Source organism: Chiloscyllium punctatum, chromosome 11, assembly GCF_047496795.1.
Source record: "Chiloscyllium punctatum isolate Juve2018m chromosome 11, sChiPun1.3, whole genome shotgun sequence".
NCBI lineage: Eukaryota > Metazoa > Chordata > Chondrichthyes > Orectolobiformes > Hemiscylliidae > Chiloscyllium > Chiloscyllium punctatum.
Genome location: NC_092749.1, coordinates 112,820,599 through 112,848,282, shown reverse-complemented (window position 1 = coordinate 112,848,282; position 27,684 = coordinate 112,820,599). Strand labels below are relative to the sequence as shown.

Sequence of the window (27,684 nt, the reverse complement as noted above, 5' to 3'; positions counted from 1 at the left end):
TAACTTGTCTTTCCTTAAATACATCAACACTTTACACCTCAATCGCTCCTTGTGGTAGGAATTTCCGCACTCTCATTCTGCTAGAAGTTTCTTCTGAGTTCTCAGTTGGATTTATTAATAAATGCCTTACATCGATGGCTTCTACTTTTGTTCTTGCCTCAAGTGGAAACATTTTTCTATTCACTCACAAGCCTTCATCATTTTTTAGACCTCTGTTTGGTTACCTCACAGTGTTTTCTTTTCAATAGAGGAAGACTAGCCTATTTATCGATCCTTGCTAGCTATTACCTCTCAGTTCTGATATCATCTTCGTAAATCCTCCTATGCCCTTTCTCCATTGCATGTATAACATTGCATTCGTATTGCATTATTTGGACATGTTGCAGAGGCAGTAAGATGGTAGCAGGTAGGTTGTTTGCATCAGCTGTAATGTCTGCCCCAGACACTTTTCACAAACGGTATCAGCCCGGGATCAATACCTGATTAAAACAACAATTTCACTGATGCCACCAATGTGTCTTCATATAATTATGAATCAATTAATATCACTCCCACCCAGATTTCTGCTGTTGATTAAGCTTTTGCAAACTGTTCAATTTCTTCCCGCTTCAAATCATTAGCGAAAGTTATTTACAGTTAGAGTTGAAAATCCAATCTCAAAAATTGCCAATGAATTTTGAAAGTTGTAAAAATAATATTTACATAATATTGACAATATGCATGATGTACTCACATGTGAGGTATATTAATCAGTTAAACAAGGTTTGTAACTTGACATGCTCAGCTCAGAATTGTTGAAAGGGGATTGTTAAAAAAATGAAGTGCAGAGTGCCCAACAATTCATTTTTTATTCATGAATCTCACCAAACACAGTGTCTGAGTTGTGTCAGGAATGGTGAGGAACACTGAGTCTAATGGACAGTTAAATCAAATGGGCTGGCTGATTCTACTCGTTTCCCAGTAGATGTGTCAGGTTCCAGTTACCCCCAACCTTTGATGTTTGAGCCATCGAGGCACATCATTGGCCTGGAAAGTAGCCCAAAATGAGCAAAAAACTAATTCATTGTCTTTCAGAATAATACTAGATCCATGTGATCTCTGGGATGGAAAAAGTGGTTAACCATGACAACCTGGTCAATAGTTGTGGAGCTGGGATGAACCAGCTAGATAATTTCCTCATGTCCATGATTCACATTTCCATGCTGCCATTCTTTCCATCTCCCCTGGTTCCTCTACCAGACAGTCTCGGAGTTTAGAATGTGATGAATTGTGACATCTAGCTGGGATTAGAATGCAGCTTCAGGTGACCCTGGCACCCATTAATGAAGCATATTTGTACATGCCAATACTCAATATCTAATATCTTAGTATTATCATGGACAGAATGAGGCCAGTGAAGCTCATTAAGAGCTATCCAATTTGTCCCACTCCCCTGCTGTTCTCCTGTAGTCCTGAAAATTCTTCCTTTTTAAAATATTAATCTTTTCTAGAATTGGATTGAATGTACAGCTGGCTAATAGGTCATTCAACCTATCTGTCCAACAATCTTTACAATGCATATGCGTCACATGGACTAGTGTGAACTTGTTTCGAACAGCATGATATTACCTCCCATAGCTTAAGAAACTGGATGTGGATATCGTGATATTGAAGAATCCAACACATGTTTATTACAACTAACAATGATGTACATCTTTACATTCCTTTTGCACATTAGTGTCTGGGCTAATACAAAGCCATTAAGTTTCATCAGAGCATCATGCTTTCTGTAAGGTATCATGCTTCAAGTGATCCAAGGTAAGAAGGATATGAGACCTTTATACTCTCCGGTCATGTGCTATTATACAGTGATGACATCATGAACATATCACTTAACCACCTGATGAAAGAGCGACGCTCCGAAAGCTAGCGTGCTTCAATTAAACCTGTTGGACTATAACTTAGTGTTGTGTGATTTTTAACTTTATATCACTTAAAGGTATACTGACTGCGAGATATAACACAACAGGAACCTCCTTCAAACCCATTTTCTTCCAATTCCAATAGCATAACCCTCTTGACTTTTCTTCCTCATGGATTTATCATGTTTCAATAACATAGCATGGATGTTTACATGATTTATTATTTTAGAATACACCTTTCATACCTGTATCTTCTACCATCCAGAAGGACAGTTACATGGGAATACCACCCCCTGCAGTTTCCACTCCTAGCCACTCACCACCCTGACATGGAAATATATCACTGTTCCTTCACTGCCGCTGGTTCAAGATCCTGAAATGACCTCTTTAGTGGCATTGTGGGTACTCCATGGACAACATCAGTTCAAGAAGGCAACTCGCCATCACAGTCTCAAGGGCAACTCGGGATGGGCAATGCCCTTGAGTGAGTTAAAAACAAATAATGTTGCTGTGCTCTCCTGCTCCCCAAAGTAAGTCAGGAGAACACATATTGACTGAGGAAACAGCATGGGTCGCAGTGCTATGACCCTCACAGGAACTAAAATAAGTCTATTGGCTTGAGTTATAGACAGAGGAACAATATTGAGTTTCATACAGATAATCACAAACTCTGAAAGCTTTGATCTCAGTTTATGGTGTCATGTGGTCTGCACAATTATATTTCAGTCCTGTAAGGTTATCCCTCAAACTATTCATCAATACTGTCCACAAGAACTCCACATAGTATAGGCATAGAACAAATGTTTGTTTCAGTGATGTTTTAATCTATAAATCCAATGTGTAAAATAATGAAATGTGTTCCCTTGCTTGACAATAATTATTATGAAGTTTGTTTGGAAAGTGGTAACACTAGCAAGTGTTAGGAGCTTGTAATATCACTGAGAAAACTGCTTTCCTTCCTTTTAACGACATCTGAATCTTGTGCGGAACTGAACAACTGCAAATGTAACAACAGACAGGTCAATCCCAACAAGAAGGGTTTTTTTTTCAAAGAGCGTGTGAAGGGAAGCAAACAGCTTATTTCTGCAAGGGATGGCTGAGTTGTGCTAACTCTGAGGCAGAATGAATCCTCAGACAAATAAACACTGTGTCTAAATACGATCATTAAGCTGAAACCTGAGAGGGGAAGTAGTGTGGCTGTGTTCACGGAGACTAACAACACCCAAGAACATCTCACTTTGTGCTTAATGAGAAGTGGTTGAAAGTGTGAAGGTGAAAAGACAGCTATAGGGATTACTGGCTGACAAGGTGAGACTGCTTCATGCTTACAATGTTATTTTTCCAAGCTGCAGTTGTGAGGATAGAATTCTTTCAGTTGAAATACAGAAAACATAATCTGACACTCAAGCTAAAGGGATGAGGCTAATGAACATGCCTACACTTTTGCTGTCATTGCAATACTCTGTCGGTAAGAAATAGGTTGTAAGGTTTGTAATTTATCTATATCTTTCTAGTTCTACATTTTGAATAATTATATTAATTTATTCTGTGTCTTCTTGTGTGAATTCTGCAACAATACCAGCAGGGCATATCAGAAAGTGTCCCAATGTAGTATTTCATTTCAAACATGCCTATCTTTTATTCTCAATTCTGACAATTCATGTTATTGATGAGAAACCAAAATACAACAAGAGAAATTAATGAATTTAATTCAACACTTTGTATCTAATGGTGGCTTAAATGTGGAAGAGAGATCTCATTTGCTTTTACTCTTCACCATTTACCATAATTGTGCTCCCTCTTTAAACATTTCCTGTCATAGGTATTTTGTTATAAGAGTGTTTGAGGTATTGAGCTCTGCTTGGTTGCTTCTGTCTGTGCAATGCTGTTCTTTTTACAATTTCTGTATTGATTTTTCTGGATCTTGTTTCATTTCTCAATTGGACTGATCATTTTTTTTATCTCCCCTCATTTCGCTTGGGACCTCCAGGTCAAAATTATTTCAAAGCGCCACTTTTGGAACTGTTTGGATAACCTTGAGTTTAAACAATTGTGCTATAAACTTATTTGGGTTCAGCTTGTCTTTATTCAGCTCAGTGGGAAAGGTGAACTGTAACTCCTGTGATTACCAGTACCCCACCAACCTCCACTGAACCCCGGGATAACACAACAATGCTGTGAAATCAACAACTTCAAATAATCTCACTGAAGCAGCAAAAACAAGGCTCCCCCTTTACAACTCTCTCCCTCTCTGCTCAACCCTGGGCGACAATGCATTATTTCCAGCTCCTGTAACCTTTCCCTCCCTTCACCTCTCTCTGATCAGGGGAAATGGGAGTTCTGAGGAACAACTGACAACTCAAAATAAAAATGCACATTTGTATTGCACCTTTCCTGTCCTAAAGATGCCTCAGATTGCTTCACAGGTAATTAAGGGCTTTCTGAAATGTGGAAACTGCAGCATCATAAAGGAACTAAGCACTCAATTTGTGAACAGCAAGATCCCACAAAAGAACAAAGAATTGGTGGCCAATAATCTACCTTTGGCCCTGTTGATTGAGAGTAAAGTATTGGGGAGGATATCTCAAGAATTCTCCTTCTCTTTGTCAAATATAGATCCAACATCTCCACCAGAGAAGGAAAATGTGTGAAGTGTTTTACTGTGCCATTTGGGAAGATCTTTGGTAATGTGGCTGGTCCAGACATATGATTCTCACTTATAGTTTTACAGCACAGAAAGAAATCCGTCGTCCTGTTGTGTTTGTGCTAATCATCAAACATTCCATTCAGTCTGATCCCATTTTCCAGCACCCAGGCCAAAGCCTTGAATGCTCTGGCTTTTCAAGGGCTCATTTAATACTTCTTAAATGCTTTGAGGGTTATAGAGTCATAAAGTCATACAGCATGGAAACAAATCATTTGGTCCAACTCATCCACACTGACCAGACTTCCCAATCCAACCTAATCCCATTTGCCAGCACTTGCCCCATGTCCCTCCAAACCCTTCCTATTCATATATCCACCCAGAAGCCTTTTAAATATTGTAATTGTATTAGCCTCCACCACTTCCTCTGGCAGCTTATTCCATACATGCACCACCCTCTGTGGGAAAACATTACCCCTCAGGTCCTTCTTAAATCTTACCACTCTCACATTAAGCCTATGGTCTCTCATTTTGGACGCCCCCACCCTAGGAAAATGTCCCTTGCTATTTATCCTATCCATGCCCCTTCATGATTTTATAAACCTCTATAAGGTCACACCTCACTCCAGGGAAAAATGTCCCAGCCTGTTTAATCGCTCCCTATAGCTGAAACCCTCCAGTCCCAGCAACATACTTGTAAATCTTTTCTGCACCCTCTCAAGTTTAACAACATCCTTCCTATTAGAAGGGTGACCAAAATTGTGCACAGTCTTCCAAGTGTAGCCTCACCAATGTCCTGTACAACCGCAACATGACATCCAAATCCTGTACTCAGTGTTATGACCAATGAAGGCAAGCATGTCAAATGCCTTCTTCACCACCCTGTCTGTCTGGGACTCCACTTTCAAGGAAGTAACCACCTGCACTCCTAGGTCTTTTTGTTCAGCAACACCCACCAGGGGCTTACCATTAAGTGTACAAGTCTGCTCGGGTTTGCCTTACCAAAACGCAACACCTCACATCTATCTACATTAAAATCCATCTGCCACTTCTTGGCCCATTAGCCCATCCCATCAAGGTCCCATTCTACTCTGAGATAATCTCTCCACCACACCATTTATTTTGACATCATCTGCAAACTTACTAACTATACTTCCTATGTTCACATTAATATAAATGATGAAAAGCAGTGGACCCAACACTGATCCTTGTAGCACGCTGCTGGTCACAAGCCTCCAGTTCCAAAACAACCCTCCACCACCACCCTCTGTCTCCTACTTTCAAGTCAATTTTGGATCCAATTGGCTAATATTCTCTGTATCCCATGTGATCTAACCTTACTGACCAGTCTACTATGTGGAACCTTGTTGAACACTTTGATGAAGTCCATATAGACACTTTCCAATGCTCTACCTTCATCAATCTTCTTTGTCACCTAGTCAAAAAACTCAAGTCAAGTTTGTGAGACACAATATCCCACAGACAAAGCCATGCTGACTGTCCCTAATTAGTCCTTGCCTTTCCAAATACATGTAAATACTGTCCCTCAGAATCCCCTCCAACAACTTACCCACCACTGGCGTAAGGCTCACTGGTCTATAGTTCCCTGGCTTTTTCCTACAGCCTTTCTTAAACAACAGTACCACATTAGCCAACCCCCAGTCTTCCGGAACCTCACCTGATACAAATATCACAGCAAGGGGCCCAGCAATCTCTTCCCTAGAACAAAGTTGTAGGAAACATCTGATCAGGTCTCATGGATTTATCTATCTTTATGTGTTTTAAATCCTCCAGCACCTTCTTTTCTGTAATAGAGACATTTTTTTAGCTATCACTATTTATTTCCCCAAATTCCCTAGCTTCCATGTCCTTTTCCACAGTAAATACTGATGCAAAATATTCACTTAGTATCCTGTGGTCCCACACATAGATGGCCATGTTGATCTTCAAGGGGCCCTATTCTTTCCCTAGTGACCCCTTTTCCTTAATGTACTTATAGAATCTCTTTGAATTCTCCTTAACTCTATTTGCCAAAGCTATCTAACTCTTATTGTCTTGATTTCTTTCTTAAGTGTACTCTTACTGCCGTTATATTCTTTTCGGGATTCACTCGATCCCTGCTGTTCATACCAGACATATGTTTCCTTCATTTTCTTAACCAGAGCCTCAAATTCTCTAGTTAGCTAGCATTCTCTGCACCTACCAGTCTTGCCCTTCACACTAACAGGAACATACCATCTCTGAACTCTCGTTATCTCATTCTTAAAGGCCTCTGACTTCCCAACCATCCCTTTAGCTATGAATTATCACACCCAATCAACATTTGAAAATTCCTGTTTGATACTGCAAGTATGAATTTTAACTTTTTGATCAGTTCCATCCCTTTCTAGAACTATATTAAAATTGTTAGAATTATAATCACTTGCCCCAAAGTGCTCCCCCACTGACCCCTCAGTCACTTGCCTTGCCTTATTTCCCAACAGAAGATCAAATATTTTTCCTTCTCTAATAGGCACATCCACATATTGAATAAGAAAGTTTTCTTGTACACTCTTAACAAATTCCTCTCCATCCAAGCCTTTAGCAGTATGACAATTGCAGTCTATATTTGGCAAGTTAAATCCCCAACTATTACAACCCTATTTTTTCTTACAGATGTCTGAAGTTTCCTAACATATTTGTTTCTCAATTTTCCACTGACTATTGGGGGGGTGGGGTGGTATAATACAATCCCAACAAGGTGCTCATCCCTTTCTTATTTTTAAGTTCTACTCCTATAACTTCACTGAACAATCTCCCAGAAATATCCTCCCTAAATATAACTGTAATATTCTCCCTAACCAAAAATGCCATCCCGCTCCTCTCTTGCCTCCCTTTCTAGCCATCTTATAGTATCTATATCCCATAGCATTAAGCTGCCAGTCATGTCCATCCCTGAGCCACATTTTTGTAATAGCTATGATGTCCCAGTCCCATGTTCCCAACCATGCCCTGAGTTCATCTGCCTTTCCTGTCAGGCCTACCTGCATTGAAGTGGATGCAGTTTCATTCATCAATCTTTCCCCGCTAAGCCCTTGCCTGCCTTTTTGCCTCTCCCATCCTTACAGGCAGTGAGTTCCAGATATAGGGCTTGCAACACATTATTATTGGGATGAGAAACTTCAGTGGTGAGGATAGATTTGCAGAGCTTGGGACTCTTCTCCTTGGAGTGCAGAAGACCAAGAGGAGATCTGGTGGAAGTTTACAAATCATGCTGGATGGAGTAGATGGGGGAAGCTGGTCCCTCTCATAAAAGGATCATGAACAAGCTGGCACAGATTCACACTGATTTGCAAAAGACAAAGGAGTGATGAGGAAAAGACCTTTTCACTCAGGGAGTAACTCAGGATGGAATGCAATGCCTGGAAGCGTGGCAGAGGAGGGTTAAACTGAGGCATTCGGGGGGGGGGGGGGCAATAGATAATTAACTTTGCAATAGATGGCAAAGTGAGAAGTTTATAAGGAAAGGTGGGGGAATGGCTCTAAATTCTGAGACTCATTTGGAGACCAGGTGAAGACACGATGGGCTGAATGGCCTCTTGCTGCACTGTAATACTTATGTAATTCTGATTTTGTGATTCCACAATGTGCCACTCTCTCAGCACAGTCTGTTCTGATACAACACAACAGTTCTGTACCCATGCAATACCGTGTTAGAAGGAAGTCGCGTAACAGCAGCACCATTTAAGCCAATATGACTGGAATCACGCTATAGCCAATACAGGTAAAGTTGGCATTCTACAAATAACAGTCTAAATTCTTCAATCACGTTATAGCCAATTCATGTTGAAGAAAAGTTGCTGAACTGATTATATTGTACTGTCACGTGAGCCTAGGGCACGTGCTGCGGTGTCTGGAGTGTGGATTGACTGCACAGACGTCTGTGTTAGTAGCCAGGGTATGAGCTCCAAGCCAAGGTCGACAGCTGGCTCTTACCTAAGCACTTTATCTGTCTACGAATGTCGTCAGTTATGAGGGAGAAGCCTCAGAGGTATTTGCTGAGGATTTCTTCATTATTGCTCTCACTCTTGCGTTGCTAGATATGTGACAGTAAGCTCAGTTATGCCTCATCAAGGAACTCTCCACTTCCAGTAGAATAGTTTCAACAGCGTGGAAACAGCTGTGATCAAGATTATTTTTGCAGACAACAATTCTTCCTTAACAAACACCATCGACACAGAATAACTGGTTGCTTATCTCATCCGTTTCCAAAATAAAAAAAAACAGAGAAGTAATCTCTTCACCCAGAGCTTGGTGAGGAGAAGGCAGTGCTGACCAGAAGGGAGGTGATTGGAACAATATGGGGGGGAGCATATAGGGGAGGCTAGAAAAGCAGGAAGGGGAAAGAACTAGACCGTTATGCTCATATTGCTGTATATTTTCCAATCCTCCATACGAGTCTCATAATTTAGAATCATTCCCCAGCCTTTTCCCTATAACCTTGCAGGACACAACTGCAACGAGTCAAGTTTCTAAGTATGGCACATGATTATTTACATGATTTGAAAACTACCCAGCAGTGCCCAGATGGCAGCATCATGCCTACGGCTCAGTTGCTATGACTGTTATGTAGTGGCCTCTGTTCCAAGTGTTGGGGAGGGTAACTTACAGGACGGTGACTAACCCCCCCCAACACACGAGTGAGATCATTCCCTGTATCAAGCACTAATTGATGCCGTCGTGCTGCCCAGTGAGTTTCTCGCTCAATCAGGAGCCTTGTCATTGAGGTCTCCCTCACCACCTGACATTTCAGGCCAATCAGAGACTCAGGTTGATGACCATGAAAAGTTGCATTGGTATGGTCCCAGCTGGTGGTAACCCTGGAAAAATCCGATCCCAGAGTAAACCTTGGCTTGATAGACTATGAGATTTTGTTTTGCAGTTTGATTATTATTGTTATGGACCAGACCCTCTTAAAATATTCCAAGAAGGTAACCTAGACCCTAACTTTCCTTACTTTAAAGGCAAATGTGAAGTGCCTGTGCCCGATGCAACGTGATTGGTCAAACCACTCGACGTTAAGCAAAACATAATTACTTTAAACACTGTAGTTAAAATACAACAAAAGAAAAAGGAATTTAGAATAACTTAACTCTGTTGGAAACTTAACAGAATTATAGATACAGTAACTATTACTAATTAACTATTACTAATTAATTGATCCAATATAGTAACATTCCATAAACACAGTCCTTGGCAAAGAGGATAATTCAGACACAGATTCTCACATGCAGTTCTCTAATCCAGGAGGGAAAAAACAGCATCAAAAAAAAATTCAGAATCAGTAGCAGCCTGGAGATATTCTGTTGAGACCCCAATGGCTTTGGACGCTACTCAGAAATCCTGATCTGTGAGAGCAGGCCACGCCCATTCAGGCTGCATTAAAAAAAACCCAAGGCCCCCAAGCTGTTTACACAAGTGGTCTTCAATAGCCAGCTCATACCTCTGCCTTACAATCTCTCTTAAAAAAACAGGTCAAAATAACCTGTTACAGTGACCACATCATCACACTATGGAGTCAATCACTGAATATATTCATAGTAAGCTGCCAATATAATTTACAATAATTATTTGAAATAGTTTTATTACAAATATCAGAAATAAAGATTCAACTCTTTCACCCTCAACAGTAACTATACAAATACTCAAATCTCGGTGAAGGGAAACTCTTTGATATTTCAAAGTTACCTGTACTGTTGGCACACTTGGTCTGTTTTGGGCAAACATCAACATTTACCCTTCTTGAGATGCTTAAACAAAATGCTAACTCTGCTCACTTATTCCTTAACACAGACTTTTTGAATTACTCTTCCACAGCCTTATGACTCTGGAGTTTTTTTTATTGCCATCAAAACAAAGGAGGCCTTCTTTACTCCTGTCCCTAACTGTCCCGGAGAGACAGCTGAACTGTAGTGTTGATCTTTCAGGCTGTTTCTCATGATGTGACCTGCTGCTATTTTAAAGAAACCTGCACAATCCTGGCGTTTTGGTTAGTTTCTTTTTCTGAAGGGAAATTATTTCTCTCTCCATCTCTCAAGGGTACCTTGTTCTCACACCAGTGTTTTTCTTTCTCTCTTCTAGTCTTGCTATTCTAAAGCAGTAGGCTATTCACCTCAGGTTATTTGTATAAATGCATACTAATACATTTCCAGATGCCCCAACACTCACATAAGGAAGCTAAGTCCTACTCTTCCTAACCCACATGCAGAAATACAAATGAAATTTAAAGGTATACATGGTTTTGTCCACATTAGAACCCTACATTGTGGAAGCAGGCCATTTGGCTCATAGAGTCCACACTGACCCTCTGAAGAGCATCCCACCCAGACCCACCCACTACACCCCGCTTTGTGCATGGCAAATACACCCAACGTACCCATTCCTGAACACTATGGGCAATTTAACATGGGCAATCCACCAAAACATGCACATCTTTGGATTGTAGGAGCACCTGGAGGAAACCCACACGGATGAGGGGAGAATGTGCAAACTCCCCAAGGGAATTGAACTAGAGTCCCTGGCGCCATGAGGTATCAGTGCTGACCACTTCTAAACCGTGCATTTTAAAACTTGATCATACACAGCCCAGCTGGCAAGTGCTTCCTTCGGGGGTGGGGAGCGGGGAGGGAATACTGGGGTTGAGGGGGGGGGGCAGTTACAGGAGAGATGATGTCATGGAGATGTTCCTTGCTGAAGGTTCTTTTTCCAGTCTTTGCCTTGACAATGTTCACCAATCATAGGAAAGCAGGAAGCTGCTGACATGGGCTGAATAGCATCATTCCACACTCAGACTTAAGACTGTGGACTTCCAGATGCCCTCAGTTTTATATCACTGTCCTTTTAAAAGTTATTTATGTTAATGTATCAAAATCTTTTAACAAGACACTGGAGTCGAGATGCAAATTAATCGTGATAGAAATGATTGGCAGAACAGACTTGAAAGGCTGAATGGCCTCTTGTTGTTTCTATGTCCACACCATTATCTTTGTCTTCATTGCCATCCTGTATAACTTTGCCAATTGAGTGATGTAGATGCATGTTCCCCAGGGTCTGCCTGTCTCACTCTATAGCCTGTTGAATTTTATATGTTAGATTAGATTACCTACAGTGTGGAAACAGGCCCTTCACCCTAACCAATCTACACCGACCCTCCGAAGAGTAACCCACCCACATCCATTTCCCTCTGACTAATGCGCCTAACACTACGGGCAATTTAGCATGGCCAGTTCACCCTGACCTGCACATCTTTGGACTGTGGGAGGAAACTGGAGCACCCGGAGGAAACCCACGCAGACACAGGGAGAACATGCAAACTCTAACAGACAGTCACCTGAGGCTGGAATCGAACCTGGGACCTTGGTGCTATGAGACAGCAGTGCTAACCACTGAGCCAACGTGCCACCCATGATGATGCGAAGTAGACTTCCTGAATCGAAATGTCCTCAGGAGCAATGAGACATAAAAGTTTCAATTGTCATTGTGGATTTCAGCCCATTTCTGTCACCCAGGTGAAAGTCTAGGCTGACGTTCCAATACATTCTGATGGAGTGCTACACCAGCAAAGCTCATGGAGTCTTAGAATCATAGAGTCATACAGCACAGCAAAAGACCCTTCGGTCCAACTAGTCCACACTGACCATGTTCCTAAACCAAACTAGTCCCACCTGCCTGTGCTTGGTGTCTCCTCCTCCAAACCTTTCCTATTCATGTACTTATCCAAATGCCTTTTAAACCCTGTATCTGTAATCATATCCACCACTTCCTCTGGCAGTTCCTTCCACGCATGAAGCACTCTCTGTGTAAAACAGTTGCCCCCTCAGGTCCTCTTTAAATCTTTCTCCTCTTACCTTAAAAACTACTCCCTTAATTTTGAATTCCCCCGCCTTAGGCAAAAAAACCCTTGCTCTTCATCTTCATGATTTTATAAACCTCTCAAGGTCACCCCTCAACCTCCTGTGCTCCAGTGAAGAAGGTCCCAGCCTATCCAGCCTCTCCTTATAACTCAATCCTTCCATTCCCGGCAACAATATTTTCTGAACCGTTTCCCATTGAATAATATCCTTCCTGTAGCCAGGTGATCCGAACTGGACACAGTACTCCAGAAGAGGCCTCACTAATGTCCTTGTACAGCCTCAACTTGACGCCCCCAACTCCTATACTCAAAGGACTGAGCAATGAAGACATGGCAAAAAATATTTAGCTGAGGCCTCTCTGTTAATGGAAAAGGATAGGGTGGCAGTAAACCCCAGCCTATAATCATCCCTCAAACAATTTTACTGAAAAAACAGACACAGGTTTGTTTTACAATAATTGAGGGCTGGTTGTCATTATACGGTCACCATGTTTTTAATCCAAAGGCCATAAACTCCCATGGAGGGATTGGAACCCCTCCTTGCTCATTTGCTCATTGCTGTTCGTAGAAACTTGTGTGAAAATTGACTTCTCTGGATTACAACAGTGACTACACTTAAAGAAAATACTCAATCGGCAGTGCTTTGGGGTGTTGTGAAGTTTTGAAAGATGCTATATGAATGCAAGTTTGCGTCTATAGCAAGATGTCAAAACTGTCTGGAGAATGAACCCCATTAAAGATCTTGTAGTGTGTTAATGATACCCCTTGTATTAAGGGTGGACTGTGGGAAATCCAGGAGGGCAAGACTGCTATGAAACCTGGACTAACAACAAAGAATCTGGACTCAAAAGTCTAGCCCATCCCATTACTAGAAACACTGCAATTTAACAAGGGGCTGTTTTAACGACAGTAATATTCATGAGGGAGACATGCAAGATCATGTGCTGACATTAAGGATTGTTGATGCGTTTTTTTCTAAGTGTGATATGAACAATTTTGGACTCAATTGCTTAATCAGAATAAAGATTAGCCATTTGAACAAATCAAGGAAATATGCATCTTCAAGATTAGTAAACATGTTTCAGGAGGTTTCAACTTAATTGTTTCCAGTCTGAGTTCAGTTCTGAATCTGAGAGTTCAGCAAAATACTGCCATATGTCTCCAGTGGTTGGTTCAACCTTACACATATGGTACCAGAAACAAAGCCTTCAACCATAGGTTGTAGCTGAGGACTATAGCAGCAGAGGTAGGCCAGTCAGCCCATCAAACCTTCCACACCATTTGATGAGACTATGGCTGATCTGGTAATTCACGCTCTTGCCTCTGCTTCTGGAATAAAAGCCGACCATGTAACCATTATCAACCATTGTAAAAAATCTGTTCATTCACCTGCTTTTGGGGGAAGAGACCTGTCCATCCTTACCCAGTCTGTGTACATGTGACTCCAGGCCCATACCACTGGTTGACTCTTAACTTCGCTCTGGTAATCAATAGCCAGCGATGAAAGGCAGAGCAGGTTTGATGGGCTGAGTGGCCTACTCCCATTCTTATTTTCTATGTTTCTATGTCCTGGGTACAGGGGTTCTAATCTCTCCATGGGAGTTGATGGCATTTGACGAAGAACATGGTGACCATATAATGGTGACCAACCCACAATTATTGTAAAAACCTAACTGGCTTATTAATGCCCTTTTGGGAAAGCAATCTGCAATTTTTGCCCACTGGCCGAGATGAGGGGTCCAGATGTGGCTAATTCTAAGCTTGCCTCTGAAACAGCTGAACAAGCCTGGCATTTCAGGGGCAGTTAGTGATGGACAATCAGTGCTGGGCCAACCACGATAATCTCATGAAAGAAGAAAGAAAATGTAAGTGTGGCTTTTCGATTGAAGGAACGATCGGACCCTACTGAAGAAGTAACCTCTTCTATTGCCACCTCATATGATCAAGTTAAAAATCACACAACCCTAGGTTATAGTCCAACAGGTTTAATTGGAAACACTAGCTTTCGGAGCTCCTAAAGCTAGTGCTTCCAATAAAACCTGTTGGACTATAACCTGGTGTTTTGTGATTTTTAACTTTGTACATCCCAGTCCAACACCAGCATTTCCAAATCATATGATTAAGGAATATAAAACTCTTTTAGAACCGACTGACCTAGGGAGATCTTGATGGACCTTGATGTACATACCTAACTACTATGGCATCAGCAGAAGTTTGAGATTAGCGTCTGGCATTGAAGGTCATTTGAATTGTCTCTTGCAGTGCCATTGGCTTCACATGTTCACGAGGTCCCTGACAATTTAAGTGCTGCTTTAACCTTGGATAATGACAGGATATAGCTCACTTATCAAGGAAACATCTGTGATAGACTGATATTTCTAACAGGTTCAGAAATGTAACGTGGGACCAAGGAACTCTGGCACACGGATCCCAAGACAAAAGGATATCTTGTGGGATTTATTTATTTCCTACTGTGTTTCACAACAGATACATTTTTCACTGGCTTGTCAGAGGTTGTGATAGAAGTTGAACTGTTTGTGGTGAGCACCGAATGTGAGTGAGAAGAGTAAGGTGGGATTTTCAATGGTTGCTAGAATTGAGAAGTGATGCCTGATTGATTTGAAAATAATTCACTCAGTGCATTCCCTCGGTCTCCAACTCACAATGCAGTTTTACAGAGGCAGCAGGCTGAGGGGAAAGCCCCCTTTCCCCCTGTGGATGGCCCACTGATCGTCCAAGCGAGCTTGTCAAAGGACTGCAGAGTCATTGAACACCATTTTAATATTGATGTGAAATGGGTGATCCCAGTCTGATGTACACTATTACACAGTGCCTGAGTCAAAAATGGACAGAAATTAAAGTTCTTCTAACTAATGGTGAGAAATTTTGGCAACTTGGGGACCTTGCAAACTGTTGTGTGCTTTACCTTCCCTTTAGTCACTTGGTCGCATCTGTGTGCTGTGATACCATTGGCCTGACGATGATCTGCCTCAACACTGTCTCACAAATGTCTCTCACTCTTTGCAAGTTCCCCTCCAAGCCACTCACCATCCTAACTTGGAAATATATCGCCATTTCTTCACTGTCACTGGGTCAAAATCCTGGAATTCTCTCCCTAAGGGCATTGTGGGTCAACCCACAGCAGGTGGACTGCAGCAGTTCAAGAAGACAGCTCACCCCTACCTTCTCAAGGGGCAACTAGGGACAGGGCAATAAATACTAACCCAACCAATGACACCTACATCCCATATTCAAATACAACATTAACTGCATTGCACCTTTTTGAAACAAATATGTCCCATCAATTGCCTTTCAATGGTATTTTTTAGCCTGTAAACGTGGCTTTTGCCCAAATGATCAGTCCCAAGTCCATGGCAGGTATTTCTAATAACACAATACATTATACCGCAACACACATTCCAGGCTGAGAGTTCAAGTGCTGACCCCGGGAAATACTGACCCCGGGGAATACTGACCATGGGGATTACTGACCCCAGGGAATACTGACCATGGGAAATACTGACCCTGGGGAATACTGACCATGGGGAATACTGACCCCAGGGAATACTGACCATGGGGATTACTGACCCCAGGGAATACTGACCATGGGAAATACTGACCCTGGGGAATACTGACCATGGGGATTACTGACCCTGGGGAACACTATCCCTGGGGAACACTGACCCTGGGGAATACTGACCCTGGGGAATACTGACCCTGGGGATTACTGACCATGGGGAACACTGACCATGGGGAACACTGACCCTGGGGATTACTGACCCTGGTGGATACTGAACCTGGAAAATACTGAACCTGGAAAATACTGAACCTGGGGAATACTGACCATGGGGAATACTGACCCCAGGGAATACTGACCATGGGAAATACTGACCCTGGGGATTACTGACTCTGGAGAATACTGACCCTGAAGAATGCTGACCCTGGGGAATGCTAACCTCGGGGAATACTGACCCTGGGGAATACTGACCCTGGGGAATGCTGACCCTGGGGAATGCTGACCCTGGGTAATACTGACCCTGGGGAATACTGACCCTGGGAAATGCTGATCCTGGAGATTAGTGACCCTGGGGAATATTGACCCCAAGGAATGCTGACTCTGGGGAATGCTGACCCCAGGGAATTCTGACCCTGGGAAATGCTGACCCTGGGGATTACTGGCCCTGGGGAATACTGAGTTGAAACGTGTGGTGCTGGAAAAGCGCAGCAGGCCAGGCAGCATCCGATGAGCAGGATGCTGCCTGGCCAAGAATCTCCTGCTCCTCGGATGCTGCCTGGCCTGCTGCGCTTTTCCAGCACCACACATTTTAACTCTGGTCTCCACCATCTGCAGTCCTCACTCTCTCCTGGGGAATGCAGACCCTGGGGAATACTGATCCTGGGGAATACTGACCCCGAGGAATGCTGACCCTGGGAAATGCTGACCTTGGGGAATACTGACCCCGGGGAATACTGATCCTGGGGAATACTGTCCCTGGGGAATATTGAACTGTTGGGAGTGCTGATAAAATAGACGAGGCTTGTCTGGGAAAGCCCTTTACCATGACAGAGTTTGTCAGTAGACACAAAGTCTTACTTGAGCCATTGGAGGTGGTGCACTAACCTCCATTCAGCTCCACACCATACAATGTGATGGAATCTGAGGACACACACAGGACCTGTCAGTTATCTCTATCATATCAAAGATCAATCTGCTCATCCGCAATCCCAGGGAGCTGTCAATGATTGGATGACATGGATCAATAGTGACTTAGGGGTGCAAGCATTCATTGCCTTGAAAGCACAGAACAAGCAAGGATATCATGAGTAGAATCATTGGACACAACAGCAAAGAGTTGTGCTAAATGTGAGCAAAACAATATGTTGGTGAAATGCTTAAACTAACATCTCAACAGTCAGCTATCACATGTTGATATCTTTAACAGTTTTTATTGGAGGATGCATGATCGGCAATTCCGTGCCTGATCAAAATTTCCTGGATTGGAAATTTCCTGCATTACAGTTTATTCAAATTTGGCTGTTTGACACCTTTGTTTATTGTGGTAACCTATCAGAAGGAAACACAGTATCTTTCATTGTATTGAGAAGTAATTTGTTGCAATTCATCTGACTGTTTGTCTTAAAGGGAAGGAATAATTGCTTTAGCATCATTCCAAAACCTGACTTCCTGCCTCAAATGCTCCCTAGAGTTCCATCAGTCTGTTACTCTGATGAACTGCATCAATGTTTTTATAAACTCAGTATGGGGTTGTGAATCATCCTGTGTTAATTCTATTGCTGTGCAAACTAAAAATCTGATGACAGTTTGGACATTTTTAATTTTGCTCTCAGTTGTTATTCAGCGCTTGTTGTGAGGGTAATCATTTTAGCTGTATTGCTTTGGTCATACAAATTTATATTCGGAGAGTTTGAGTTGTCATTTGAATGGCTAGGTCTATCTAGTAAATTAGAGAGTTAAACATTAATCTCTGCTTTGTCTTCCAGCTACAAGCTTTCATTCACACATAAACAAAGGGGACTGATTGTTTCATACACACCGCATTTTAAATTTATCATAATAATCGCTCAAGTCTGCTCAAACTTTACAAAGTACAAACCTAACTCTTTGACCAAGCTTTGATCAACAGCTCAAATATCCCTCTCTGTGGCTTGTTGTCAAATTTTGTTTAATGGTTGCTCATGAGAAGCACTTGGGATATTTTGTTGAATTAAAGGTACATTGTTTTTAAAAAGATCCACAATCCACAGGATGTGGGGATTGATGACTGGCCAGCATTTATTGCCCATCCCTAATCACCCTTCAGAAAGTGGTGGTCAGCTGCCTCCTTGAACCATTGCAGTCAGTGTGAACATAAGGACGAGGAGCAGGAGTAGGCCATCTGGCCTCTGCTCCGTCATTCAATAAGATCATGGCTGAACTTTTCATGGACTCAGCTCCTCTTATTTGCCTGCTTACCATAACCTTTAATTGCTTTTCAGTTAAAAATCACAAAACACTAGGTTATAGTCCAACAGGTTTAATTGGAAGCTCTAGCTTTTGGAGCGCTGCTGTTTCATCAGGTGGTTGTGGTGCACAGCTACCTGATGAAGGAGCAGCACTCCAAGTGCTAGCGCTTCCAATTAAACCTGTTGGACTATAACCTAGTGTTTTGTGATTTTTAACTTTGGACACCCTAGTCCTTTTTTTGAATTCATTTTAACTTGGGATGCAAAGCATTTAAGGTTTCTGTTAATCCAAATGAAGAATCTGGACAAAACAATCTCAGTCTGTGATGAATGACAAGAGATGCCTCCTCCCACTCCAGTGAAGGGTGATTCAGAGAAAGAAGCAGCTCTTTGCATCTCAGGATCCCAATGAAGACGGGGTGGTTGATGGCTATTTATCGCTAATACCATTAGTGCAGAGAGCAGATAATGTTCTGGGGACCTGCGTTCAAGTCCCACCATGGCATCACTTAAAATTCAACAAAAGTCTGGAATTGAGAGTCTCATGATGACCATATAATCCTTGTGGATTATAGGAAAAACCCCTCTGGTTCACGAATGGTCTTTGGGGAAGGAAACTGCTCTCCAGTCTGGTCTGGTCTACATGTGACTCCAGACCCATAGTGACATGATTGACTCTTAACCATCCTCTGGGGGATAAATGCTGGCCTATCCAGTGACAGTCACATCCTAAAATGAATTAAAAAAACAGAGAAGTATTGTGTGTAAATTGGCTTGTCAGCTTGTGCCCTTATATTCACCACTTGCCAGTGCTCAGCATGAGGATAAAAAAAATTGCATTTTTATAACCGATGTAAAGACTTGCAAAACATGCAATAGGGTGAGGTTAGACTTAGATTGAATCTGGATAAATGAAAGCAAAGCCACCTGATTACAGCTGAGGCTGTGAGTTGTGAGGGTGGAAGTGGGATGAAAGTTAGGATGGGCTGTGGTATGTATCAACATTGCGTGCTTCCCCACTGCTGATTGAACAAACATTGTCACTACCTTCTACTCTGAGGTCATTAAAGCTGGAATTCTGAGGATATCCCAGAATGGCGGGCTTTGATGGACAGAATTGAGTCTGAGAGAAACAGGCCCTTCGGCCCAACTCATCAATGCCAATTGTCCAGAAGTTGGCAGAAATTAAACATAGGAGAAAGTGAGGACTGCAGATGCTGGAGATCAGAGCTGAAAAATGTGTTGCTGGAAAAGCGCAGCAGGTCAGGCAGCATCCAAGGAGCAGGAGAGTCAACGTTTCGGGCATGAGCCCTTCTTCAGGAGCTCATGCCAGAAACGCCGATTCTCCTGCTCCTCGGACGCTGCCTGACCTGCTGCGCTTTTCCAGAAATTAAACATATTCTGGAAAGTGCTGAGACCGCAACATAGGAGACAAATCCGAGATGCAACTGCAAAAACAATTTGTTTTGAACATTTGAAATTATAAAACTAACGGAGACTTGATACAGACCTTTTGGTTTGTCAAGGCTTCAATGGGCCCTGCTGGCAATCCCTAGACATAGTCCTTCAGTCATAGAGCCATAGAATCATAGAGATGTACACGCACCACCCTCTGCATGAAAAGGTTGCCCCTTAGATCCTTCCCATTTCAACTGGGAACTATGCCTTTATAATGGCCCAACAAATGGTCGACCCTCAGGAAGACAGAATGGAAGATAGACTTATTCAACACATATTTTCAATTTTTGTAACCAACAGTCGTAACTTGCTTCTGCTGCCAATGTATTTAAAAAGGAAATTAAATAAAACCAGAATATACAGGAAGCATCTAGACAGGAAAAACCAGCCCGTAGTTTACCTTGTAACAGTCAAGCTGCTTTTGCACAGGCACGTTGGAGAAGTTCCTGGCCTAGTCTGTCACGTACTGACGGATCTTTTGCATATTTTGTTTGTATTTAGTACCTTCTAATCGTAAGAGGATGGCTGCAAGAAGCAAAGGACTCAAAAATGAAAATGCTGTGACTTTGTGAATCCCTGGTTGAGCACAGAACAAGTTAAATAGGTCACAAGTTAAAGTTGCAAGCAAAACTAAACCCACATCAAATAGAAAATATTAACCTGATACTTGGCTGGTCAAACAACAGATTGCCATCAATAAAATGCAGAAGGAAAAGAGTGCAGTTCAACCTCTGAAAGCCTGTTGGCACTAACAAGGGTGTTGGTGTGGTAATCCAGGCAGGTGCCATTTCCTCACAAGGTTTCAGTGCATCAGAACTGATGCAAACAAGTCATGGTCTAGCTCAGTGAGGCATCTGAGCTCAGAAAAAGGTAATTTAAAGAGAGTCCAACATTTCCTTCTGCATCATCAGATTCCCAGTCCAGGCTTCCTAGCCCACACTATGTCAGCAAGGGAATCCTGCTCCAGGCTCTGACACTTATTGTCAACCTAGCTATGCAATAGTGAAACGAAGGGCTTTACATGTCAGATTTTGACCCAGTAACTCTGAAGGAACGGCAACATAATTTCAAGTCGGGATGATGTGTGGCTTGGAGGGGAACTTGCAGGGAATGATGATCCCATATATCTACTGCCTCTGGATGGTAGAAGTCGCATGCTTGGAAGGTGTTATCAGCAAAGGTTTGGTGAGTTGTTTCTATACATCTAAGTGATGGCACACACTGCATCCATGACGGAGGGGAGTGCACATTGACAGCATGAGATGGTGCGCCAATGAAGAGTTAATCCTGGGAAAGAGAGAGAGAGAGAGAGAGCGAGGTAGAACTTGGCTACCAGTGTGGGGCATGTGTAAAGAGGACATTACCTTAGCTAGTCTTTGGAAAGATATTTACTGGAGGACACATTAAGGACCATATGCAATAAATGTGGCTTTGGAAAACAAAATGTTGGTTTTAGTCCTCACAAATGAGAGTGTCATTACAAATGGAAAATGAGGAATTAGCACTTACACTGCTAGAAATGATATCACCAAGAAGAACAAGACTCCAGAACTGGAGCGAATGAACTTCCAGAGAAAGTGGTGGATGCAGGTACAGTGACAACATTGAAAAGATATTTGGATTAGTATAAGGATAAGAAAAGTTTGGAGGGATATGAGCCAAGCGCAGGCAGGTGGGACTAGTTTGGTTTGGGAATATGGTCGGCACAGACTGGTTGGACTGGTTGGTCCCAAGTGTCTGTTTCCGTGTTGTAAGATGCTATAACGCTATGACTGAACTGAAGGCTGAGATCAACAGGTTTATGAGACTTTTGGACATTAAGGGAATTAATGACATGAGCAAAGATCAGGAGAATGTGGTCGAACTGGCTGTGACCTTATTGAACAGTGGATTTGGTTTGAGGGGGTGCCTGGTTCACTGCTCCTTACTGCCTTATGCAAGTTACCTTGACAACTTTCTGTAACACAGTGCCTCACTCTGGCTCCAACTTGCAAGTATTGCATGAATGTTCCCTCAGTAATGTCCAAAATGATATTACGCAAATGTCCATTGCCCAAACCCACCCGCCTGCAGCTTCCTCTCGGCCCCCATACGAGTGAAAACATGCTTGTCGACAGTAAATGTCCTTCCCTAAAGATTTGGGTGACACTCTCTGACTGTTTTCATGGCCCCCATGACGGAGTCTAGTTTTCAATCCCAACTGCAGTCTCTAATGTCCTTTCGGGATGGAAATCGAGGCCAATGTGATTGTATTCCATTCTTCAGCTCAGCACTGCAATGTTTAGAAAGGGAATTACAAAGATACCTTAGCTAGTTGTCCCTTTAAACACAAAATTACAATTGCGCTGTCTCTGGTTTGGTGAGTCAAGTGCTGTGATGTTAAATTGTTGCGATAGTACTGTGGTCTAATGAAGGGTAGACACTGAGACGGGGGAACAAGATGTGTGCCATAAATGAACATTTCACCACTGCCCACTCTAAAGCTCTGGATGTGTTTTCTTGAGTTTGTCTGGTGTCCTTTTGGCCCGATGACTATGAGCAATAGTCAACAAACGCTGGGAGCCCGTGATTGATGGCTGTGTATTTATAGTCCTTTCAGATGAAAGGCCAATCATACCACTGTGTAAGCCTCAAGGTCCTGCAGGACGCTGCATATTCATCCGTTTTCCCGTGCTGTAATTTATCCTGTTTGGAGTGCAGTAGATTAAGGAGGAAAATGTTTGGGAATAGCTAGACTGCGAACAATGCGCCTGGATTTGTTCACTGATAAAGCCTCCTTTTCCTGAAGCATGGGCCAGCATCGTTCAGTTCAAGCATGTGGAGAAACAACAGGCAAAAAAGAAAGGATCCTCAGTGTGACCATGTAGCGCTGGTCTTTTCAGATTAAGCAAGGGATTAAGGCATTTTACTCGTCAACTTGAGATCCTTTGTCCTGAAACCACATGTTAGTAAAAACAAAATGGGTATTTAATCCTGACAGACAGCAGAACTTGACATCAATTTGTCCCCTGGGAGGTGACCAGCATTTGGGCATTTTCTGTCCCTCGCTCTCTCTCTCTCTCTCTCTCTCTCTCTGTGACTAACTGTTGTTTTGTGTGTTTATGTGTGCTTGTGTGTCTGTGTCAGTATTTGTGTCTATGTGTCTGTATTTATGTCTTTGTATCTGTGTTTGTATTTGTGTCTATGTTTGTTTGTCTGTGTGTGTGTGTGTCTGTGTCTGTGTATGTGTGTGTGTGTCTGTGTGTGTGTTTGTGTTTGTGTGTCTGTGTGTGTGTGTCTGTGTGTGTGTGTGTGTTTGTGTGTGTGTCTGTGTGTATGTGTGTGTGTGTGTCTGTGTGTATGTGTGTGTCTGTGTGTGTGTGTCTGTGTCTGTGTGTGTTTGTGTTTGTGTGTCTGTGTGTGTGTGTCTGTGTGTGTGTGTGTGTTTGTGTGTGTGTCTGTGTGTATGTGTGTGTGTGTCTGTGTGTATGTGTGTGTCTGTGTGTGTGTGTGTCTGTGTCTGTGTATGTGTGTGTGTGTCTGTGTGTGTGTTTGTGTTTGTGTGTCTGTGTGTGTGTGTCTGTGTGTGTGTGTGTGTTTGTGTGTGTGTCTGTGTGTATGTCTGTGTGTATGTGTGTGTCTGTGTGTGTGTGTGTGTGTGTGTGTGTGTGTCTGTATGTGTGATTTTGTTTCTTTGCATCAATTGCCTGTCCTGTCCCTACTACACATCCACACAGTCTGTTTTATTCGCAATAACTCATCACTGTCAGCAGATTGATTAACAGCTTTTACTGACCAAAACACACATTAAATACTAAAAATAATAGTACATTCAGTGTCACACCATTTCATAAACAAAGCTAGCGTATATTATTATTTACGACACTTCACAAAAAACCCAGAAAGGCAAAATAAAACAGACTATAGAGTTTAAACAGTGCAACTTTTAGCTGCTCTCCAGGTAATCAGGAAAGTTGTTCCTCTTTCTCACAGTTTGGAAACTATAATCTCGCCATGCTGTCTTAAAAAAGTTGAATTCCCTGTCATAGCTCACTGATTAATGGGTTTACATAACATTTCTTTGTGTGGCATTTCGCCGCTGTTGTTAACCTAGTTAAAATAAGCAGATTAACAGCTGTGTTAAAGTCCTGCATATAAAGGAACTTTACGTGACTGTGTTAACTCGTGTGCTACCAAGAGACAGCGAGTATCCCCCGTTTAGAGATTTCACTATAGTCACTGAATCTGGTGTGGTTCCAGATGTGCTGTAATATGTTTCTTGGTCAAGAATGACCTTTTTACTCTGCTGAGTCCATGAAAAAGTACCTCCCCTCTCTGCTATTGGTTAATCTTGCCTTATATCTCAATGGCTGTTGACAGTTCTGCTGCAGAAACCTCAAAAAAGGAGTTGGGGAGGGGGCACTGTAGAATGTCTGATACTGGGGGGGGGGGGAACACGTGGCTGAGCCACAGATGAACCCAGAAAGTGAAAACTTTGTGGGTGCCGGGAATTTGAAACATAAACAGAAATGTTGGAAACATTCACTGGGTCAGGCAGAATCTGTCAGCCACGAGATCTGTCAAAGTGTACAACCTAAATCCATTACAATCCGCCAGCCAATTTCCAGCAGGAACCAATGAGTGTTCATCTGAACGGAAAACTTGCTTGATATTCCTGAGAACCGGGAATTCCAGTGTGAGCTGTGAAATTGAGTGACCAGGAGAAGTAATGTGCAATGGTAAATTGTCGGAATAACAATCTGAGCAGCAAATCAATACTCCGGGTTCATGGGTTCAAAGTCTGTGTAGTAAAATTTAAATCCAATTAATATGTTTGGAATGGTAACCTTGAACTCACCATTAATTGCTGTGGAAACCCATCAAGTTAACTAATATCCTTTAGGGAAGGAAATCTGCTTATCCTGACTCAGTCTGACCTAAAAGTGACTTGTTTTGGGCCTGGTATCAAAGGAAGGATGGGCTGGCCTTGGAGGGACTTCAGAGGAGATTTATATGAATGATCCCAGGGATGAAGGGCTTGTCATGTGAGGAATAGTTGAGGACTCTGGGTCTGTACTCGATGGAGTTTAGAAGGATAAGAGGGGAGGGCTCCCATTGAAACTTACAGAATACAGAGAGGTCTGGATAGAGTGGACATGGGGGAGATGTTTCCACTGGTCAGAGAGACTAGGACCTGAGGGCACAGCTTCAGAGTGAAGGTTCAACCCTTTCGAACTGAGCTGAGAAGGGTTTTCTTCAGCCAGAGGGTGGTGAATCTGTAATGGACTCATTGCCATAAAGGGCTGTGGAAGCCAAGTTATTGAGTGTGTTTGAGACAGAGATAGATAGGTTCTTGATTAGAAAGGGGATTAAGGGTTACGGGAGAAGACAGGAGAATATGGTTGAGAAACATATCAGCCATGGTGGACTGGTGGAACAGATTCATGGGCTGAATACCCTAATTCTGCTCCTATATCATATACTGTCATGGTCTTCAGACCCACCACAATTCTTAACTGCCATCTGAAATAACCAAGTAAGCCACCAGATTCAAGGGGCAATTAGGGGCGGACGCCAACTGGCATGCTGGCCAGGGAGGCCCACATCCCCTTAAAGAATGAAGAGTGAGAAGATCAGCTAACCATGCTAGGCATGGACAAGACCCACGATTATTTTAAGAACATGTATGTGTTGGAGCTCATGTTGTGATCAAAGATCAAGTCAAGTCTGGTTTCATCAAAAGATGAGCCAAATTGGACCCGAAACATGAACTCTATCTCCCTGCCCACAGATGCTGCCAGACCTGCTGAGTTTCTCCAAGGCTTCCTGTGTATATATTTAGGATCAACAAGGCCTGGGTTGATCATCTTACCCAGAAGCAGCATGCGCAGTGCAGCACTCCCTTCGTGGACGATCTGCTATTTGATTTTTGTTTTCTCAAATTTTGCAATTGGACTTAAGTCCACAAGCAACTGAGGCAAGGCTCTGTTTCTGTGCTGTATGACTCTAAGTCAATCCAATCCAAAATGTGATGAAAGACAGTGAGCCTGAGGTAACCTGTTCTATCTGAGGAGTTTAATAAAACATGAAAAAACATTATGAGACCAATTTGAGGTAAACCCCAAAATGCTGGAATCTGACTGAGTCAAAGCTTTGATTTGTTTGTCTTGTGTGTGAAGCTATTTTTGGTTAGTGCATCCAGATGAAAATTTGCCTAATGCTGAGTTAGGTGTATTTCATAGCAAAAGTGAAAAAAAAAAGATACCTGAATCTTCTTTGTTGATAATTACTGCAACGAAGAAGAAAAAAAACAGAGAAAAATGCAGTGAAAATTTATGACCTAACATTCCTTCAGGGTCGAGTAATTTATCAAATCCCCTCTTCTGGTTTCAATTATACAGCTATCAGGAAAATAACCTATTTTAGCAGGTTCATTTGCCTCAGTGGGGAATGTAAGCTTTCAATGCTTCACCTCGCCTTCAGTCTATCCCCTTTTCCTTTTGTGTTAGACTTTTACAAAATACTAACCCCAGGCAGACACAAAAATGCACAGTGCCATGTTCCTCTCCCAGCCTTGGCCTTCCCATCTTATCCCTGCAGAAGTTTGCTTGCGGTGACTCTGGGAGAATGGTGATAAATCCCAGTTTTACGGCTGAGGAATTCCAGCCTCTTTTCGCAGGACTGACAACTCCCTACCTCTCCATGCCCATTTCGACCTTTCAGAGCTGGACTCATCTGTATCTGATTAGCACTGGACCTGCCTGTATCTAATCCGAAAGAGCAGCTCAGCGTAATGGGGTGAAGGGCTGTGGAAACAAGGTGACGTGGAAAGCAGACAGAGGGAGAGGGAGAGCGACGGTGGGGGGGGGGGGGGGATGACAAAACAAACAAGGGTTTCCAGTGAGAACTTCAGTGCATGCCAATTACCGAAGCAAGCAATTAAGCAGACCTCCATCTATTCCCCAACCTCCGCTCCCTGCCACCCCTCCCAAGACCCCTTATTCCAGCTTTCCTGAGAAGTGTTTGTAAAACCATTGGACACCAGATCCCCACAATGTACATTAGCTAGAGAGGGCAAATGTCACCTTTGTTAGGTGCTCCACATAGCTCGTCAAAACCGCGACTTGCTGTTACAAAGTAAATACTTTTTTATAGACTCATAAAAAGAGTGGATGGGTTTGTACCACTTTGAAAGGAAAAGGTTTGGAACTGCACGAAAGGGGATGTTGGGGAGTTCTTTATATTCTTTCCGTTCTCCCATGCTATGGGGGTTGGTGCGCTGGTGCTGCTGTTGGGGGAAAGCTTAATTTCTGTAAATTCTGATCTGTCTCTGTCATGTATAGAACAACCAGATGGAACAAATGTTAAAATCATCCCGCAATCAAAGAGCAGAAATACTCATTTTGTCACCTATCTGATTCTCTGAGAACAAAAAAGATTATTCCCAGGACAAAACAATACTTGAGTTGATCTATGGAAAACTTCTATGTAATATAACAACATAAAAATTAGGAGCAGGAATAGGTTATTTGGTCCTTACAGTTTAAGGTTGATAAGTCTCCGGGACCTGATGGCCTGCATCCCAGGGTACTGAAGGAGGTGGCTCGGGAAATCGTGGATGCGCTGGTGATTATTTTCCAGAGTTCAATAGAATCGGGGTTGGTTCCTGAGGATTGGAGGGCGGCTAATGTTGTGCCACTTTTTAAGAAGGGTGGGCGGGAGAAAGCAGGAAATTATAGACCAGTTAGTCTGACCTCAGTGGTGGGAAAGATGCTGGAGTCTATTATAAAGGATGAAATTACGGCACATCTGGATAATAGTAACAGGATAGGACAGAGTCAGCATGG

General features: G+C 42.6%; 1 long non-coding RNA gene across 1 annotated transcript in view; it reads left to right on the top strand.

Annotated features, from left to right (window-relative positions):
- The first annotated feature begins 3,060 nt into the window (after positions 1 to 3,060).
- LOC140483347 (uncharacterized) overlaps positions 3,061 to 27,684 on the top strand; it is a 77,652-nt gene continuing 53,028 nt past the window's right edge. The window contains exon 1 of the long non-coding RNA XR_011961930.1: positions 3,061 to 3,209. This is a non-coding gene — a long non-coding RNA (uncharacterized lncRNA). The remainder of the gene's footprint in view (positions 3,210 to 27,684) is intronic.